Source organism: Suncus etruscus, chromosome 13 (genome assembly GCF_024139225.1).
Source record: "Suncus etruscus isolate mSunEtr1 chromosome 13, mSunEtr1.pri.cur, whole genome shotgun sequence".
Taxonomy (NCBI): domain Eukaryota; kingdom Metazoa; phylum Chordata; class Mammalia; order Eulipotyphla; family Soricidae; genus Suncus; species Suncus etruscus.
This window is the reverse complement of record NC_064860.1, coordinates 60,739,586-60,759,499: the sequence shown is the minus strand read 5'-3', so window position 1 is coordinate 60,759,499 and position 19,914 is coordinate 60,739,586. Positions and strand designations below refer to the sequence as shown.

At 33.4% G+C, this 19,914-nt stretch overlaps 1 long non-coding RNA gene across 1 annotated transcript in view; it reads right to left on the bottom strand.

Moving 5' to 3' along the window:
• The window catches only part of LOC126025727 (uncharacterized), a 722,173-nt gene that overhangs the window by 490,586 nt on the left and 211,673 nt on the right, over positions 1-19,914 (bottom strand). The gene's annotated exons all lie outside the window — the stretch shown is intronic.

Below are 19,914 nucleotides of genomic sequence, written 5' to 3'. Positions count from 1 at the left end.
ATCTTGTTCCCCTGGACTAAGTGGTCAGCCCAGGGGTCCTATGGCTAGCTGTCCTGCCCAGAGCCCCCAACATACCAGGCAAACACACCAAGAAATCCTGGCATGTGTGGAGTGCGGCCCTGGGAGGAGGGGGTGAGAAATTCCTTCCTAGGCATCCAAAACCTACAGAGGCTTGGCTGGTCTCAGAACACTCCGAATGCCAGGATTTCTTGGTGTGTTTGCCTGGTATGTTGGGGGCTCTGGGCAGGACAGCTAGCCATAGGACCCCTGGGCTGACCACTTAGTCCAGGGGAACAAGATTCCCCCCACACCAGGAGGGTCTTCAGGGCCACGCCTGGTTAATCGGGCCCTGGGGGGAGGGGGTGAGAAATTCCTCCCTAGGCATCCAAGAACTACAGAACCGCGCGGGGGCGTGATACTTCATGTAATCAGAATATTCCTTATTCTTATGTTATGTTTTCCGTATACAGAATGTTTATTTTGTATTCTCCCCTTTCCCACACCCCCTAAAAGCTCTTTTTTACTCCTTAACTCTCTAACCCCCTCTCAAACATCAGTAACCTAGTTTACTCTTTTTAACTTCAGTAGTGTACAATCCTAATCACAGTCCAAAGCTGTGCATTGTGTGTGACAGCCCCAAACTGTTTCAAGATACATAAAATGGACACGTATTTCTTTAGAATATTTTGTGTTTTTTCTCTGACAGCTATAATTCTTACTAAATGTTGTCTTATACAGTGATGATTATAACCACTTTTTATCTTCTCTTTTTGAGCTGTTTAACAAGGAATTTTGGTGGAAGAGTCCCCCAGTTTAATGCTTATGATTGAACCATGTCTTGGGAATCATTGTAATTGTTCTTATGGCCCCCATATGCGCCAATAACACCATGTGGCATTGCTTCTTATTTGCATAGGCACATTAAAATGGGAAAATAGTATAACTACAAATAAGATCCTATCTAATAGATATTGGAACACACAAATCTTGTAGTGCAAAGGGACCTTACACCCTGAACATTGACATAATGACCTGGCACAGACCTCAGAAGAAAGGGCATATTACATTCTCCCCTGAACCAGGAAAGCCATCCACGAAACATCCAGGCTGGTCTATAACATCACCTGGAAGCAGTCCTCTACCACGGAAGACCTACACTGCTCAGACCTCGACCTGCTCAAAAGAGACTTCCCTTAACACTGAGAAGACTTAACAACAACAATGACCTGCTTACAGGACAGGGCTCCCTGCATTGCCCTTTGATTGTGAGGTGAAAGGAGAGGATGCTCCACATCCTGACTTCAATGTAAGATATGCAGATTCCAGGATCTTTAATACAGAAACATGATACCAACAACAGAGACTGTGTGAAAAATAAAAGTGTGTTGGCACTACAGACAATGTATTGGATTGGACGATCTAGCTTGCCTGGAGCCTAGACTTCGTCTTGTGCCAAGAAACTTCAGGGGTCTGGTCTCTTTGTACTTAGGCCAACGTTATTTCTTTCCATGTCCCTCATATTTTGGTGGGCCTATGCAAACAACAATTGCCACTCTAACACCATTTTTACTGTGCTCCTTTGACTCTAATCCTTAAAAAGAACTCACTTAAAATTTGAGGTTAACTTAAGCTAATATGCATGTATATGGAAATGTAAGAAAATACTATGCCTGTAATGTTTAAGGAGTTACGTAAGTTTTATGGCTTTAGATTGCCTTGTGTACTGTTAAGAAATATTATAATGGGTTACAATCTGGGGACTTGAGGAACAAAGTAATTGTACATGGATTCTGTCTTATTTATCTTAATGTTCTTTGGCTGAAATTTCAAAGTTAAGATATCAGCAAGGGGACTTCTGTACCTTGTCCTCTTTCTTTGCACCCTTGTTCTCATAATTAAAAATAAAAATTAAAAAAAAAAAAGAATGAAAGCAAATGGTGTTTGAATTATTTCACAAAGAATCTATCCTTTAAATTAATCCAAATTATTTCCAATGATAGAATTATTGGTTTTCATATATGAGGAACATTGTCTATAAATATAAATAGATAAATAGATATAGATATATACTATATATCTTTTTTTCTAATTATCCGCTAATTGACACCGGTTATTTCTAAACTATAAAAGTGCTGTACTTCACACGGTAGTCTTTACAAGTCTTAGGACTTACGTTTATAAATATTTTGTGTCAATGTCCAAGAATATTTTCAAAATTTAATGTCCTTATTATATACCATTATGTTATTATTTATCAAATGACTTATTATAATTATTACTAGAGATGTTTTAAGTATTTCTGAAAACATTTCACAAAATGTGCATGACAGTATTTCTTTTTATTTAAAAATTATGTGATTGTATTTTCATTTTAATTGTCAACATTTTTAGTAGGTGTAACTCAACATATGACAAGTGAAACCAAGTTAAGGCATAGCTCTGCTATAGACAAATATTTGGAAAATATTTAGCCTCATTCCTCTCAAAAGAAAAATAGAGCTTATGTACATTTATAATGATCAATCATTTTTTTTTTTTGGATTTTGGGCCACACTCTGTGATACTTAGGGGTTTCTCCTGGCTATGTGCTCAGAAATCACTCATGACTTGGGGAACCACATGGGACACCAGTGGGTTGAACCCCGTTCGGTCCTGTGTCAGCTGCGTGCAAGGCAAACGCCTTACTGCTGTACCGTTGCTCCGGCCCCTATAATTATCAATCTTGAGAGAAATATTTAATTGAAAATTATAATGTATGCTGACATTTTGCAGCTCAAAATTAAATAAAATGTTTACTTTTAGAATATTTTAATTTAAACATTTTAAAGTACACACAAGTGGGCCAATATGTATATTTAGGAGAAGACAAATAATAAGCTGGTATCATCTAGATTTTTTTTATGTATAAAAATACTGAAAAGGGGCTGGAAAGAGAGAACAGTATTAGGGTACTTTCCTAGCATATGGTCAAATAGAGTTCAATCCACATTTCTCTGAGTTCTGCCTGGAATGATTCCTGAGCTAGGAATAATACTTGATTACTTGGATATAGCCCCAAACATCCTCCAGAAAAAGTAAAATACTAACGGACATCAGAATGGAAGACAATAGGCAGCATATCATTTTTTCTAGTTCATGCTGTATACACAAAAAGAAAATTTCAATGTAAGATGTAAATTTAGAAGTCGAGTTCTTTTATGAGGGACTTGAAGAAAATGATTCTATTATTCCACTTACCCACAAATTGCAGAAATGTTTGTGATTTAAAATATTTTCAATATGACAATTTAAATCTCTTTGTACATCTTACCTGAGATAATTGCCCTCCTGGGAGACAAGAAGATAACACTTCTCCTGAAGAAAAATATCATTATTCCAATTGGACTTATGATTACCTGATGAAATTCAATTAGTGGTTATAAATCATGATTCCAGCACAGAATACATTATAGATGGCGTCCAATTGTCTTATCTTCTGCATTCTAATGCACATTACTGGGAAATAAAAATAGGGATTGATGGTGGCTGAAAAGACACTTATGGAAACTTCCAGTGATTACTTGTAGAGTTTATTGTATCTTGAGAAAGCATGAAAAGTAAAGATTTGGTTATCATTTGTTGCACATTATTTCATGGGATCATTTATGAAATTTCTCATTTTTTCCCTATATAGTTTTATAGTTTTTGATTTTGAAATGTTAAGAAAAATACTTATGAAAATGAAACGTTCCCTAAAAAGAGACTTTTGTTTGATTGGTAGAAAAGTCTAAGCTGTGACCATAGGAAAATTAGCATACAAACCAATTAAGCTCAATAAACAAAAGTAATAACACAGAAAGCTCAACTAGCCACAAACTATTTAGCTTCTCCTCAGACAATGACATTAACAACTCCATTCTGAGATAACAAGTTCACAAATTTTCTTTACTAATCTATTTTTAATAATTCAATTTTTATCATTGTAACAAACAACATAAAACAAATTATTTTATGCCTGACAAGGGGGAAAGATTGGAGACTTGGTATGAAACTGGGGACAATGGTGAAGGGGAATGTCATTCTGGTGGTAGGTAGGAGTGGTGTTGGGATATTGAACACCGTAAACAACTTTATTATGTAAATCAATTTCATCAATTACAGAATTTAAAGTTTTAAAAAATAAAAAAATAAAGGTAGGCTTTAAATAATACTTAAAAACAAATTTTGATCCTTTTCAAATTCATAAGCCTTCATCTTACTGGACATGTGAGTAGTTGTTATAATTAACATACTTACACAGTTTTAAGTAAAACACAGAAAAATAAAATATTATTGATATTAGAAAGAATAAATGAAAATTGATATTATTTACCTCTTCTAAGTCCAGTAAGAGTGCTTGAGAATAACACAATAGGTTATATCCAACCGCTACCTATTATTTTTGAGAGATATTTGACAAATCCTTTGACTAGTAGATGCTTCAGTTTCCATATAAGACTATGGAGATAATAGCTCTCTCAGGACCTACTATAAAAATCTCATCTTGACATTCAAATTTTTCTAGAGAAAAGTAGTTAACCTAGCATATAACATATATAACACATAATAAATGGCAGTTAAATAATTGGATAAACATTAAGTATCAACCAATTTCTTAGAATAGTTATTCAATTTCAGCATGATTGTTTTGATGACAAGCTATATTTCTATTCACTAAATAATTATCATTCAATAAAGCATCTTTTAAACAATGCTTTATAGGCGAGGATTATTCTTTAGTTACAATGTTCTAATTATTAAGATATATATAGTGTTTCACAGTATAGATAAATATATCAAACTATGATGCGATACAGTTAAAATGTATATAGTTATTGTGATGTGTATCTAGTGGTTTTGACTTTCGTGCTCTCGGTGTTCCTCATGGTTATCTCATCACCATGAAAATGCCCAAGACCAGCCCTCTCATGCTCCAGTGTTATTTCCCAGCTACATATTATCCCCTCTAATCTGTAGTTTTGACTACAGTTTGCTGATTTGACTCAAGAGTTTGTAATCATTGGTATTATCTATTGCTTTGTTTTGTTCTCAGCATCAAATAAAAAAGGATAAGATAAAATATGCAATTTACACAACTTGGATAAAATTACAGGGCATCATGCTGAACAAAATTGTCCAAAGGGAGAAATGAAGACTTGATGATCTCATTCATCTGAAACACATGTTTAACTCATTTTTGTGTATATTCCAAGTTTCAAAATGTAGTAAAATATTGTCACTCTCATATATAAATGATGCTATTTTTCTCTATAGCCTCAAGTTGTATAAAAAGGTATATAATTTTTCAGAAAATTTCATATTTAGGAGTTCATTTAGAGCAGTGACTGATAACTAAGTGTAGAATGAATGGCTTTATAGACGATCAAGTAGAACTGCCTGCATTCCTGTAGTTGAGACTGTTTTGACCTGATTATCATTTGCTCTAGACACAGTGCAGAGGTCCTAAGAAAGACCTTGGGACTCCTTGGAGACCAAACATCTCCAGATTTAAATAAATCTGAATGAACCACATGTACTGAGTTATGTGCTACTTCAATTGCCTGTATGTTTAAAAATAAAAGTGTAGCATCTTTGGAAAAGACATATTGCAATTGTCACTTCCAAAATGGTTCTAAAACAATTTGGGTGGTTTCTTGTTTGAGTCATATAAAATCAATCTTGTGACAAAAATCTTGCCAAAATCTTTATGAAACCTTTGTATTTCTCTTTTCTCATTTGCTTTTGTGCTTTACTTGTCATGGAATTTTACATTGCTTAGGATTCTTCTTTTGGTTGTAATGGCAGATGCATTTACTTTAAGTGCATTTAGTTCTGAAAATAAAGTTGTTGAATAAAAACACAGAAATGGCTTTACACATATTGTGATGCTTAATGTCCAAGAACAAATACTTCCTGTACAAGTACATCCTTACTTTGAATTTTACTCCAACGTCTGTATTCTCTCTCATTGCACTATTTAATGTCTTTCAAAATAGATTTTTGAAAAAGAAAAAAAAGAAAATAATAGATTTTTGAAGAAAACAATGCCTCTATGAAAAATTAACCATTGATTTTCTAATTTAAATATATCATTCTTATTGAACAGAGATTTACAAGCTATAGTAAATTTAATATTTTACAACATTGGAGTGATAGAAATTGAAATTCTCATTTCACCTAACTACAAAAGGGGAGAGAGAAACAAATGAAGTTGAATTGCTAAGGAGCAATTCTAGGATTTTTCCTAAATCGATATAGTTACTGTTATCTTTAATGTATGTATTAACCTGCTGGGGATGCTATACCAAAATACCATATTCATTGTTTTAAACGAGAAAAATTAATTATTACATTGTTTTGGAGGCAAGACATCTTTGATCAAAGTGCTGATAAAAACGATGTGTTGACTTGTAGAACTTCACTTTTTCTTGTTTGTTTTTGAGCCGCTCCTTGCGGTGGTGCTTAGGGCAGGCTTCGAGGACTATATGGGATGCTAGTGATTGAGCCCAGGCCATCCATGTGCCAGGCAAGCACCTTATCTTCTATGCTATGCATCATATCAGTTCATCCCCAAATTTCCCTTTCTATGACATCCTAATCAGTCTTTCTTAGTGTAGGAAGACATTATTCTCAAGATCAAGCCCTCATTCTTCTAATATAATTTAACATCCATTTCTTTCTCCCTTGGTGGTTCAGTCTTTGAATATAGCATATCTAGAGATTAATTCAGTAGATGTACTTTGAAGGGACACAGACACTCTTGCTTTACAAAAATGGATGCCTCAACCTGCTTCTTGGCTTTTTCTGGATGTTCTCCAAATGTTTTGTTAAACCTTTTTCTGGGACCACATTGCTATCTATATTCTGATTATAAATATGCATGCCGAAATTAGAGACATCATTTGCTTCCTCCTCTTTTCAAGTTTAGACTATTTCTTGTGAGATAGATCTCTCTCTGTGACTCTACAGTCCAAGGTAGAAAAGAGAACGTTGTTGATTACCACATCTCAGCATCATAGTAAATAGTTTGTTTAAATCTCACTTATTTCTTTACATTACTGAGATCGCAAAACCCAATAGAAATCAATGAGACACATTTAAGAGTGGTGAGTGAGAGCAACAATAACATTTTAGATTTTAGACCATTTCCTTTTCAGAAATAACTTCTTATATTTGTATAACTTTTCCAGTATTTTTAAGTAGTCATTGAATTAAATGATTTTGTATATTTTAGTTCAATTAAATTTAGTCATAAAGAGTATTTCGGGGGCCAGAAAGATAGTAAAGCAGTTAGGGCCTATGCCTTGAATGTAGCAACCTAGGTTTTATTCTTGGAACCATTTATGGTCCTCAGAGCCCACTACTAGTGGACTTTGAGTGCAGATCCAGGAGTAAACACTGAGTAACACAAAGTTTGGCTCCAAAACAAAGGCAGGAGAGATAACATAGCAGGTATGGTGTTTAACTCAGCTGACGCGGGTTAGATCGCTGGAATTCCTGCCAGGAATAATTTCTGAGCACAGAGCCAGGAGTAACATCAGAGTGGCACTTGGTGGGGCAAACAAACAAACAAAAAAACAAATTAAAAAAAAAGAAACAAAACAAAAAATAGTTAAAATTGGTTTGCTTCCAGAATCAGTATATAATCTTAATTGTAATAAAAATTTGCACCACTACCCAAAAGTATTTGACTTTAAATTTTCTTTTATATTTTTATTTTAAATTAACAAATTAGTGTAGTCTTAGTACCTAAATAGAATTCCATAAAGCACTCAGATGTTTGACATAAATTTAAACTGACTCTTAAAATTTTATCTGACTTCTATGCAAAGTAATGTGTTATTTTTAATAGTTACCCTGATAAAATAAGTTTACTCTGATAATTAGTTTATATGGCTACTATTTAAGTTGCTAAGGAATCATATCTTTTTTTCTTTATTATTTCCTTTGCTTTTTTAAAAAGATACTATATATCTTTATGTGTATTTAAGTGCATTTATCTTCTCAAATATTATAATGGAATATCTAGACATATAATGTAAGAAATTTGCATGTTTAGTCAGGTGATGTGTATACCTTATAAACAGTTATTTTTAAATTATATTTATCATCTTTGTAATATATACTTTGTATAGGAAAGTTTAAAGAAATAATTATTGGCAGACTTTATATACAAATACATTATCAGTGAATACTGTTGACCAAAAGAAAAACAGACAGCAAAGACTAAATAGTTTTAAAATGTCAAATTGAAAGCATAACCTTTTTATTCTAAAATATATAAACACATGTAAAATAAAAAAGCAAAATAATTTAAAATTTGAAAAATAAATGCAGATGAAGTTTCAAAATGTTTATTTCTTATGAAGTCATCCTCAGGTTGTAATCAGAGTTAAGTGCATTTAAAGAATTTTTGAGTAAAAACAATATATTCCCTCATAAACTATTGGATAAATTTACACTTATAAACTAAAATAGATATCACTGACCATTCATCATAAGGATGGAGGGAAAATGAAGTGCGTAGTTAAAAAATAGACTGCAAAAAATATAACAATTCATTTATTGAGTCCTTAAGTCATTTTTGTTATGCTATTGTTCTGTCATTGATTGCTAGTACCCTCTTTATTCCACCTGAAAGAACAAGCAGGAAATTCATGTTCTTTTTCATTCATCAGCCCGTCCATCCCTCTGAAGAGCATTCAATATTAATACAGTGTGCAAGAAACTATTGCTGAGGAAATAAGGGGCCCAGCTAGCCTGTAGCAAGGTTTGAAGATCCAAAGCAAGATTGCCTACAATATACAAGAAGTCTTGTTCCTGTCCAGTGATTTGCATGGTTATATCAAGTAAATTAGGGTGTGAATCTATTCTTCCCTTTCTTTGTGACCTTTTGTTGTATCTGTGACTCTAGTTCATGGAGTGTCATAAAGCCCTGGGTAAGACTTCCCAGCTGTTTGACACAAATGAGAGAAAAAAAAATTAAGCATCGATACTTCCTTTTGCCAGAAGGTTTTTGCAGAAGCAAATAACTCCAGAAGCAAAGTAGATGTTGGGGTATATTTGTTGTGGGTGTCAGAACGTTCCTTTTGTTTGAGCTCTTTCTCGACCCTGATGATCAGGTGCAATCTAAAGGTGGGGTAGACATGAGGGGCTTGTTGGTTCAGGAGGAGGTTACATGGCAGAATTCCCACGAATACTGGGGAAGGATAAAAAAAAAAAAAGAGGAAGAAGAAGAAGAAGAAATCTTGTTTTTTCTGACGGAGGATTCTCTGCATGACTTCCCCACTGTTGGGGCGATGAGCTTTCAGGAGGAGATTTTATTAACAATTCATATGGAGATTGAGGGCAGCAGAGGAGCAGATTCTCACATAAACTTGATCTGTCCATGAATGCATTCTCTGTTTGCCCTGACCCTGCATGGCTTAAGACACTGCCTGTGAGGCCAGCGTGCCAGACACAAAGAAAGAACTGAAAAGCAAGCACATTCCTGGAGTCTGCACAACAGACCAACAGTTTCTAGTCATCTCCCCTGAGAGGATCTTATCTCCACGCGGCCAAAACCCTCTAAAATGTTTATTTGTGGTACCCAACATTTGAAGACTAGTGTAATAGTTTATTAAGGCCATGGTTTAAAGAAGCGTGTTGTGGCATGTGTTTAAGTTCTTTTTTTTTTTTTCTTTCTTTTACTTTTTTTTTTTTTTGAGCTTAAGGAATCTAGAATATTTGTGAGAGTATCTTTTCTCAAATTTAATTTTAGAAATCCCCAGACTTGAGCTTTTTAAAATTTTGTACTTGATAGGTCCCTCGCCAAAGGAATCCTCACCAATTGAGGGGGAAATCAGAACATTTTAGAGTTTGATTTGGTTCTGTACTAATGGCAGGTGATACTGTTAAGACAAACATATGCAGTAGAGTTTATACATCAGGCAAAACTGACAGACATCAGTGCTAAACAAACAAAGATAAAACTGGACTTCTTTTTACATTAAGCAAAAAATAAAAACAAAACAAACTTTGAGTGAGTGAGCTTAAGGCATGAGTTAGACTAGAACTTTTCACACTGACACATTCCTGTAATTTTTGGCAGTCACTATAACACAATATTTCTCTTAGACTTTCTTGTTTAATTAATAGACCACTTGGAGGTATGTTACATATAGAAAATCAAAGGATAAATGCTTGATGTGCATCATTTTGTTGTGAACTTAGACATTGCCATTTTTGCAGGTGCATAAAAGTCAGAAATATCTGATATAGTTCACTACTGTATTTTGCATACATATTTATTTGCTTAATTTGCCTTTAATTTTCTATGGTTCATTCATGAATTAAATAACCCATACTGGAATGCAGGCACGTGCCATTAATTATGATAGGTTTTGTTCCTTTCATTTTATAATAGTTTTATTTCAATTAAATTAATTGTGCTTACGCTAATTGCTAGTAATTGGTGACAAAATCACTTCATTGTTTTTCTGTAGTATGATACTAATTAAGATCTTTGCAATATTGGCTCAGTCTTGCCTTTTCCTTTGCAGAATAAATCAGTAGTAGATAATATCAAGTGCATTAAAATATATGGGATAAATAATTTTTATTTTTTTAAACTAAATACATCTTTTAAAGTTTTTCAGAAATTAATTTTAAAACAGAAAATGAAGGATGCTTTTATGGTAATTTTACTTGGTTTACTAGAAACATCTAGTAGTTTTTTTCTGATTTAAACAGAGTTCATTTCAATCATCTTTAAAGATCACAATTTAAAAATCATTCTCCAAATTGATCATTGCATTTCATTTGTGTCTACAGCAACAAAATTAATTTTGCTGAAAATGCTTTTGCAAGGCATCACATTGTGAGATGGCATTATTTGTCATCATGGTGCCTGAATCAACTGTGATAAAATATAGTATTTATTTTAATTTTCTCACTAGTATTTTACTGCACTGTTTGCAAAATAAGAATATATTTGAAGCACCTTATACCCCCAACATTTCTGTAGAAGAATAGCTGAAACTTTGTTAAACATAGAAAAGTATATTCCATGCAGGCCCTTGGTTATAAGGAGGGAAAATTGTGCCTATTTTATTTTGCAAAATGAGGTTGAGTGCATATGGAAGAAATAGTACGACAGACATTTTAATATTAAAACAATCAAGCACAAACTGCGTAGCACTTTTTTGTTCTTAAGTGAATGTTCAACTATTTCTCCTGTAAGTTTTTATGCCCTTGTAAGTGACAAAAGTTTTCTAATACTCAGAATTATTGTCTTCTTTTCCTTATCCTAAAATACTTTTCACTAATCAAGTACATTCTGTAGTTTACAAAGCACTCACTTTGTTTTAAATGCATCCATAATATATAACTTAGAATTGAGTGTCTTACAATCATCCTAAAATAAAAGTTTTTTTTGAAACCATTAGAAAAACAATTACCTATTAAAAAGGTGGAGATTGGTTTAAGCAGGGAAAGAAGAAACTGCACATTAAAATTGAAAGCATTCTTTGTTAGTATGACACATATGCACCGATTCTGAAACTAGAGAAAACTCATGAAATACGTATCTTGGCAAGGGAATTGTTTAAATGTTCTAAAGCTGTCAGTCCATTTTCTTTATTTTTCCCTGTTAAAGAAAAACTTCAAATGGAAAGCCTCACCTTTTGTACAAAGTTGAAATGTTTTATTATTGCAGGATTGTTCCCCACTGTACAAAACCAGAACAATTCAATAGCTTCCAGGAGGGGCAAACACAAATGAGAATCATTCTATCATTTTAGAATGTCCATAGCAAAGTGCAAAAACTATTAAAAAAATCTATGGCTGTTTTTTGAAAAGAGAATCTTTTGATTACAGCAGTTATTTGAATACCCATTCAGGGTCTTTTGTAACATCTTGGAATAAGTGCACATCCTAAATGAAGAATACTCATGGAGGGACAAAACTCCAGCATAAACTATAGTTAGATGCTGCATTTCAATTGGTTACACTTTAGGGTTAAACAAGGATTCTTTTTTATTTTTTTGCTCTTTATCTTCTACTCAAGAAAACAAATTTCCCAAAGTAAAATATAGTTTATTCTTTATTCACAGGGCTTTTATAAACCCTGTAATAAATTTTGTTTCTTATTCTTTTAATATATATATATTATATATATGTATATATATAATGTGGAAAATAAAGTTTGAGACTGTTTTGACTGCAAGAATGATACATGGTAGTAGTTTCTTCTGGACTTTCACTTTACTTTTTCATTATTCCATATTGCTTTCTGAGGATTTCTAGACAGTACGATAGGGGTTTTTCATTCTTTTAGTATTCTGAATGTCCAAGAAAAATGTCAGAGGATCTAGGATTCTGGAGATACTATGAAGCACATCATAGGCTTTTGAATACAGCAGGAGATATAAAGCAAATAAATCTAACCAGCTTCTCTCTTAATCATAGCTGATAACCATACAGACACCGATAAGGTATCAGGAGTAGCAGTAGACCCTTGAGTGCTCTAACTACAGAAGTCTTTCAGAACTGTAATCAGTGTCTTCATCAGTCCTTTCTTTGCCAGGATCCCTAATTAGCCATAAACTCATTAAAAATTAAAAATTCACTTTTCAATGACATCAACAACCAGAAGCAATGTGCTTTGACTGAATTCACACACTGCACTGTTGCATTCTCTTCCTAGTATATACTGTCTGTGAGCTAAATCAAAATCATCTTCTAGGAGGCAGCTGTATAACACGATATACATATCTTATTGCCATGTAACCAAACTATCCTAACAATGAAAATGTATGAGGGAAATTGAAAGCCTGTCTAGAGTACAGGAGGAGACGGGGTGGGAAGGAGGGATATTTGGGACATTGGTGGTGAGAATGTTGCACTGGTGATGGAGAATGTCCTCTTATACGACTGAAACCCAACCACAATCATGTTTGTAATCAAGGTTTTTAAATAAAATATTATTAAAAGAAAAAATGAATACTATTTAAAGCAAGATACTAATAAAATATTTAAAACAGATAACATTTTATGTTAAAATATACCATTTTAACATTTGGTATTTAGTTAATGTATATAAAATATAATATATAAAATACATTTATTTTTTTATTGTAGATACATAGATTCCCACACCTGTTCCTTCACTAGCATACATTTTCCTCCACCAGTGTTTCCAGTTTCCCTCACTGTCCCCTCTCCCAAGCCTGCCTTTATGGCAGACAATTTTCTTCTATCTTATTCTGTCTCTCTTTCTCTGGTTTACAATCCTGTTACTTAAAGAGTATCAGGTTTATCACATTACCTCCTTCCTATACCCGGTTCTTGTCCAGAGTGAACAGTTTCAACTATCAATGTTATAGTGATCTATGACCTCGTAGGACTACCCAATCTCTCTCTATGTCAAGCTTCCTACTAAAAATGAGTACAATAATTCTGTTTGTCTACCACCTTCTGAATCATTTCACTGAGGGGTATGAGCCCTATGTCCATTTCTCTAAGAAAATATGTTGACTGCATTTCCTACTTATGGCTGCATAATATTTCATTGTATAGAAATATCATAGTTTCTTTATCCATTCACCTGTTATTATAGTACTATTTACAATAGACAAACTCTGAAAACATTTTCTAATATTATAACACTGTGTATTTATAAGAATTTTTTATCAAGGAAGTCAAACCATAGCACATGAAATAAAAGATTATCAAAGGTAGAATATATTTTTCAAATAAGTTCAGTCTAATTTGCTAAGATGAATTCTATATTCTATGAAACTCAGACTTTACTTGATGGCAAACTCTGTTAAACTTTAGGAAAATATAAAGTCTACTTTAAACACACAAATCATAGTTTTTTACTGCATAATTCTTGAGATTTACTTATTTAGAATGTAACAAGTACCAGTTTTCTGCCTCACTATACAAAAGTTTTTGTTTAAAGAAATATTAGTCTTTAAGTTTTATCCACATTTTCTCAGAAATTATCTTCTTTTGGACAGTATCATAATCCAAATTTGGAAAATTTACATAACATTAAATACAAGCTTCAACAGTCAAAGATAGAGGTCCACTGATGTCTGCCATATTTATTACTGGAAGCCTTGGTTCCGCTTGCAGATAAACATAATCTGCAAGTAAATTAAATTTGTTTAATTTTTACCTTTATTCTCTCCCATTATTTATTCACAAAATAATTTTATGGAACTAAAGAGATAGTGCAGTGGATAAGGTACTTGCCTTGCATGCAGTCAGCCCAGGACTGATCCTGACATTCCTTGTAGTCCACCATGAACTACCAGGATTACAGAGTGTAGAGTCAGTAATTGACCCTGTAAACAAACAATACCCCAAACAAGGATTTTACTGCAAGTTCATTTACTCTAGAACACAGATATAACATTCAATAATGGTTATTTTAAAAATCTACTAAACATCTACAATCTAGACAAGTAATGTTTCTTTTTATTTATTTATTTGGTTTTTGGGTCACATCTGGCAGTGCTCAGGGGTTATTCTTGGCTCTACACTTAGAAATCGCTCCTGGCAGGTTTGGGGAACCATATGGGATGCTGGGGTTCGAACCACCGTTCTTCTGCATGCAAGGCAAACGGCTTACCTCTATGCTATCTCTCCGCCCCATGTTCTCTTTTTTAAATAAAACTGATTAATAAAATTTATATCTCCAAGTAAGACAATAGGAATTATCTGCACTTTTTATTTCCTTTTGAATTCTTCTCTATCCATCTAGGAAGCAATATATAACATCCATGTTTCATATAATTATTCAATATATCTTTTAAGTTATAAGACAAAATTAAAATACATAAACACTATGCACTAATATTTACTATAATACCACATTTTAGTTTAAGCAACAAGAATAACATAGTTATATCTGCAGGGGAAATCTATCTTTTCTAAGGTATCACTTAGTAATGTAAAGAAACAGTGTTATGACAGCTGTCACCTATATCTAAATAATTTTTAAAATGATGTCACAAAAGATAATAGAAAGAATAAAAACATGCATTTTTAAAAGGTACATTAAAGACGTGTTATTTAAAATACAGTCTTTTGTTGTAGGGATCATTTCTACCAAGTTCAAGATACAGAATTTTTAAAGCAGGATGACAATATCTAGTGCCTTGAGGAGGAGCGGTCATTGGAAACTGTCCTGGTGGAAAGGCAGTAAAACAGAGCCAAATGCTAACCACGTAGTTAACACACTTGGAGTGAATTGAATATAGGGAATTCTTAACCTTCTTGATTTTTACATGCACAGTTTTGCTCTTTGATTCATTGCTTGCCATGATCGATTCCCAGGCAAAGCCTTCTCTTTTCAAGAGAAGGTTGCGGTGATAACAATGTCAGCCTTTGCTTTTAGCAGAGTGATGAGGCTATCAATAATGCATCGGAGATCTCAGGAACCTTGCACATACGTACATCACAGCTGCCCCGCATTTATTGTAGGGCTTGAAGGTTTTAGCTGAGATGTCACCACAACTACTTATGACCTGCTGCTGATGCATTCTCAGGAAATCTTAGGCATGGGGAGAACTGTGGGATTCTCTAACTGAAATCTTACCTGACCCTCTCAGGGTTATTATGTAAGGATAAAATATGTGTGTGGAATTGTTTTTACCAAGAAGGCCTGTACTTCTTTCAAAAGCTTTTGTCTCCCCTGCTCCTTCTTAACATTTATAAGTTTTGTTCTTTCCCTGACAAGTTCATTCATATCCTAACAGCTCGCCTGGCAGCAGGGTTCATGGGCTCTCCTTGGGCTTTCTGGTCACGGTGGTGGCTGAGAGTAATAGAGAGGGCGAATAAGTGAGTGTGGAAATGCAAAGCTGTCTCTTGTTACATTTTATCGATCTCATTCTGGTGTCATTCAATTAAGACAGAAATGTGATGGATAGTCTGCACAGATTCCTGGATTGCTCGCCATCCATCGCAGATAAAGCTTTTGTGTTTTATTTGGGGAGAAGGGGGAGGAAAGGGCACAGGCAAGAGGGAGAAATCAAAGATGCTATGTGATCTGAATTACAAATCAATGTCTCACCAAGGAGGCTCCAAAATGTCAAACATACCATGTTTATACTTTCACTTATTTTCTCCTACGAAGAGTACTTCTCTTGATGTATGGGAAGGGTTACTAGAATTAAGGTGGGGTTAATTATTGCATCTTATTTTCAAAGGCTTTGAGGCTTTCATCCTTTTCCTACCAGCCCAAGATAATTAAAAAATGAGCCATATGAAAAAAAGACAAGAATCAAACTTATACAATTTTTGAAGTTTGAGAAAATAAAAGATGATTTTTCTCATTCTTTTATGGGCCTATGCTTCTAGGTTGACCTTTCTGCAAATAAATTTTAAGGCTGAAAAAGTGAAAATAGTACTTTTTTTAAGCTTTTACATAAATCATTATTTTTATTGCCTATGCTGCAGGAACTATGTGTAAAATAACCAGATTTAAGGCTATATGAATTCTGATTCTTATTCTTGGTTATATTTTTCTGTGAATACCTCACTCCATATATATTTATTATGATGCCAATGATAGCAATTTATGAATATGAGAAGCACAAAGCAAACCACCTATGTAAGCATTTTTCTCAGGAGTTAAAATAATTAGTACAAAATTTATTGTGAGAGCATAATATGTTAAGAAAACTTCCTTGATTCTTTCTAAAGCATTGCCATATTCAAAATGAATGAGTATTCATGATTTTCTTTTTTATCTTTCATTTTATTAAGAATTAATTGACATACATCACTGTTGAAGAGTAAGGTGTATAGCACAATTACTTGACTTACATATATTGTGAAATGATTACCACAATAGGTTCAAATAAGATTTTTTAATTACTATTTTCTCATCAAGGTTATGCCTTCTGATAATTAATGCATGCCGAAAGGCAATGTGGAATTGAAATATAAACAGGAACTTTAATATCAGACCAATATGTTAATGCTCAGGCTCCCAAATGAATTGTGGGTGACCTTGGGTAGATACATACATCCTCTAGTTTTAACTTTAATTTCCTTATATGGAAACTAAAACAGAATTAAAAGACTAAGGATATGGAAATGCCTCATCCATGCTTTTTCAATGTAGTTGATACACAGAAGGTATCAAACACTTTTAGTTTCTACTTGCATCTCCCTTTATCCTTTTGACACTGAGTAATTTGGTTCCATAATAAGGTTGCTCAGTCATTTGAGAAAGGAATGTAAGCAAAGAAAAATAATACACTCAGTTTCTACCACTGTGAATGAAAATTGTTCCAGGTCCTAATTCATAGTCACTAGTTTACCAATGTGTGACATTTTATGAAAGAAATTTTAAATAGTTTGCTAGAAGTTTGCCCTGAAACTTCATTTGTGGCAGGGATATATGTATCAGACCACAATTCAATTAGATTTTATTAATAATATATTTTAAATTTCATGCTTTTTCTGAAGGTAAAGAATAGAGGTAAATAAAAGCAGTTATTTACTGAGTTGCAAAGGTTATGGACAGAAATAAATGGAATTTGGAATTTAATTTGAAATTTACTGATAACACACATTGTAATTCACCTAATAAGTGAAAATATTCACTGCTGGTCACACATAGCCTTGAAAGCTTTGTTTCAAGATAAATGTATGTATGTGAGTTAGGTTTGAAATCTCAAGTTTTTTTTTCTTTCAGAGCTTGTGCAATTTTAGTGTTCAAAATATTTTTTATAAGTCCTGGCCTATCTCAAATATACAAGATATAATTGGCATCTATTTAAAAATAGGTACTAATTCAAAGATTCTTCATGATAAAATATGATGAAATTAGAATATATCTGATGAAGATCAGTTTTATCTTAAATTTTGCATATGATTTTCCTCTTACTTATTACATTGTATGTGGTAACATCACATTATATATTCTTCCTGAAAACTTATAAAGCATCAGTTGAAGATTCAATGAGTGGATGGACATTCTTTGCAGGGCAATATGGGGTTTTGTATGCTTGTATATGCTTTTAATATAAACAGTTTCACCTAATTTGTATAAAAAACATGGAGTGATACTAGAAGTTCCAGGACAATCATTATCTCTACCTTAGTAGGTGGAAATCACTACATATTTGGTTATTCTCAGTTTTATTAAAAGAAAAAAAAAACGATTTAATCTGGTTATGTTATGTAGTACCTTGTTACTATCCATTTTCAAGGAAATTATAAAGAAAAAATAAACTTCTAGATGTTTCAGATAATGCATATAGCTGATCTGATGCACAGACTATATTGTACACTTAAAAACAATTCTAACTTATAAAAACACATGCCTTAGACTGTAATTCTTACCCTATTTGTTACCACTTTCATATTCAATTCTATAGAATGGTAACCTAGTAGATATTTTATTATTTCTTTCTCCTTTAAACACTTAAAAACTAATGAGTTTGTGTAGTTAGTAGGATAATTTTAAGCACCCGTTGTCAATGGTCATTTTTATATTAAAATTTTTGTCCCTCAGCAAATATTGAAGCTCTTTTTCTGATTTCTTACTCTTTATTTCTTATTATGATGTCACTCTTTTTAAAATGCAAGGTTTATGAAATAAAGAACAATTATAGTATCAAATAATGTTTGCTGGTGTAATTCTACTAACCTAATAATAAGATGTATTTAACCATCAAAATGCCAGGAGTATTGTCTTTTTTTCTATTTTATTTTCATCACAGGCACACGAAGGATGATGGTACTTACAGCAGTTCCTTTTCTTTAAAGTTTACAGTTGTTATTAACATTACAAAATAGAATCTCTAGTCCAGGCACAAAACAATTTTTTTGTTTTGCTTTGGGGTCACACCCAGTGGTATTTAGGGGTTATTCTAGACTGTATCCAGTAATTATTCCTGGTGGCTTCATGATAACCAATGTGATGCCTGGACCAAATGGAGGTCTTCTGACTGCCAGACAAACATCCTTCCCGTCCTATTATCATTCCACCTCAGGCACAGAACTCTAAACACTACCTTGGCATGCATTATTGAACTCACATACTACACAGGCTCTGTTGAGTTTTGGGAATAAACAAGTTTAAATCAGTAAATCATATGTAAAATTGTGCTAATATTTATAACATGTATGGATTATATCTTAAGGTTTGCAGGAAACTAATCATGATTTGTCTCTGTTTCTATATTCTTCTTAGCTCTGAAAGATGTAATGTTCTTTTTTGCACGACTTTATGGTCTTCCACACATGTTTTGAAAAATTTTGATTGCAGTTAATTACCAAGTATCTTAGGTAGCTTGTTCTGGTCCAACTTAAAAAGATGTAAAAGTCTTTCCTTTACTTATAAATGCATTTTAATATAATTTTTATTTTGATCATAGTGGCTTACATATTGTTGACAATAATATTTTAGGTACATATTTACATAAAATTAGGGGGGATTCCCATCACCAATTTGTCCTCCCTACACCTCCGTTTTTGTCCTACCTCCCATATCCTCTTCCCTCACCCCCGGGGCTGCTAGAATATGTGGTCCCCTCTGTACCTAGCCTACTATTTAGTAGTCTTGCACCTGTTTGGTCTTTGTGCCTCCCTTATTTCCCCCTCTAACTGGAGGCAGTACTAGCTAGTTCAAGTTACGTGGTTTTGTTTGAAGAAGAGAAAAGTAATAAACTGGGGTAACAGTCTAATATGCCAAAAATGGGTGGAATCCTTCTAGAGGCTCTCATCATCGGCTTGAGAGATGAAGGAGAAAAAGAAGGTGAAACACTCCAACAGTACAAAAAGAAGTGTCAAATATCCAGTGAGGACTCCCAACAATAACGATAAGCACCACAAAAAAAGCCATGGTCTTGAGATAAGAAACATGGCAGAGCACATAAAGAAAGAAAAGGA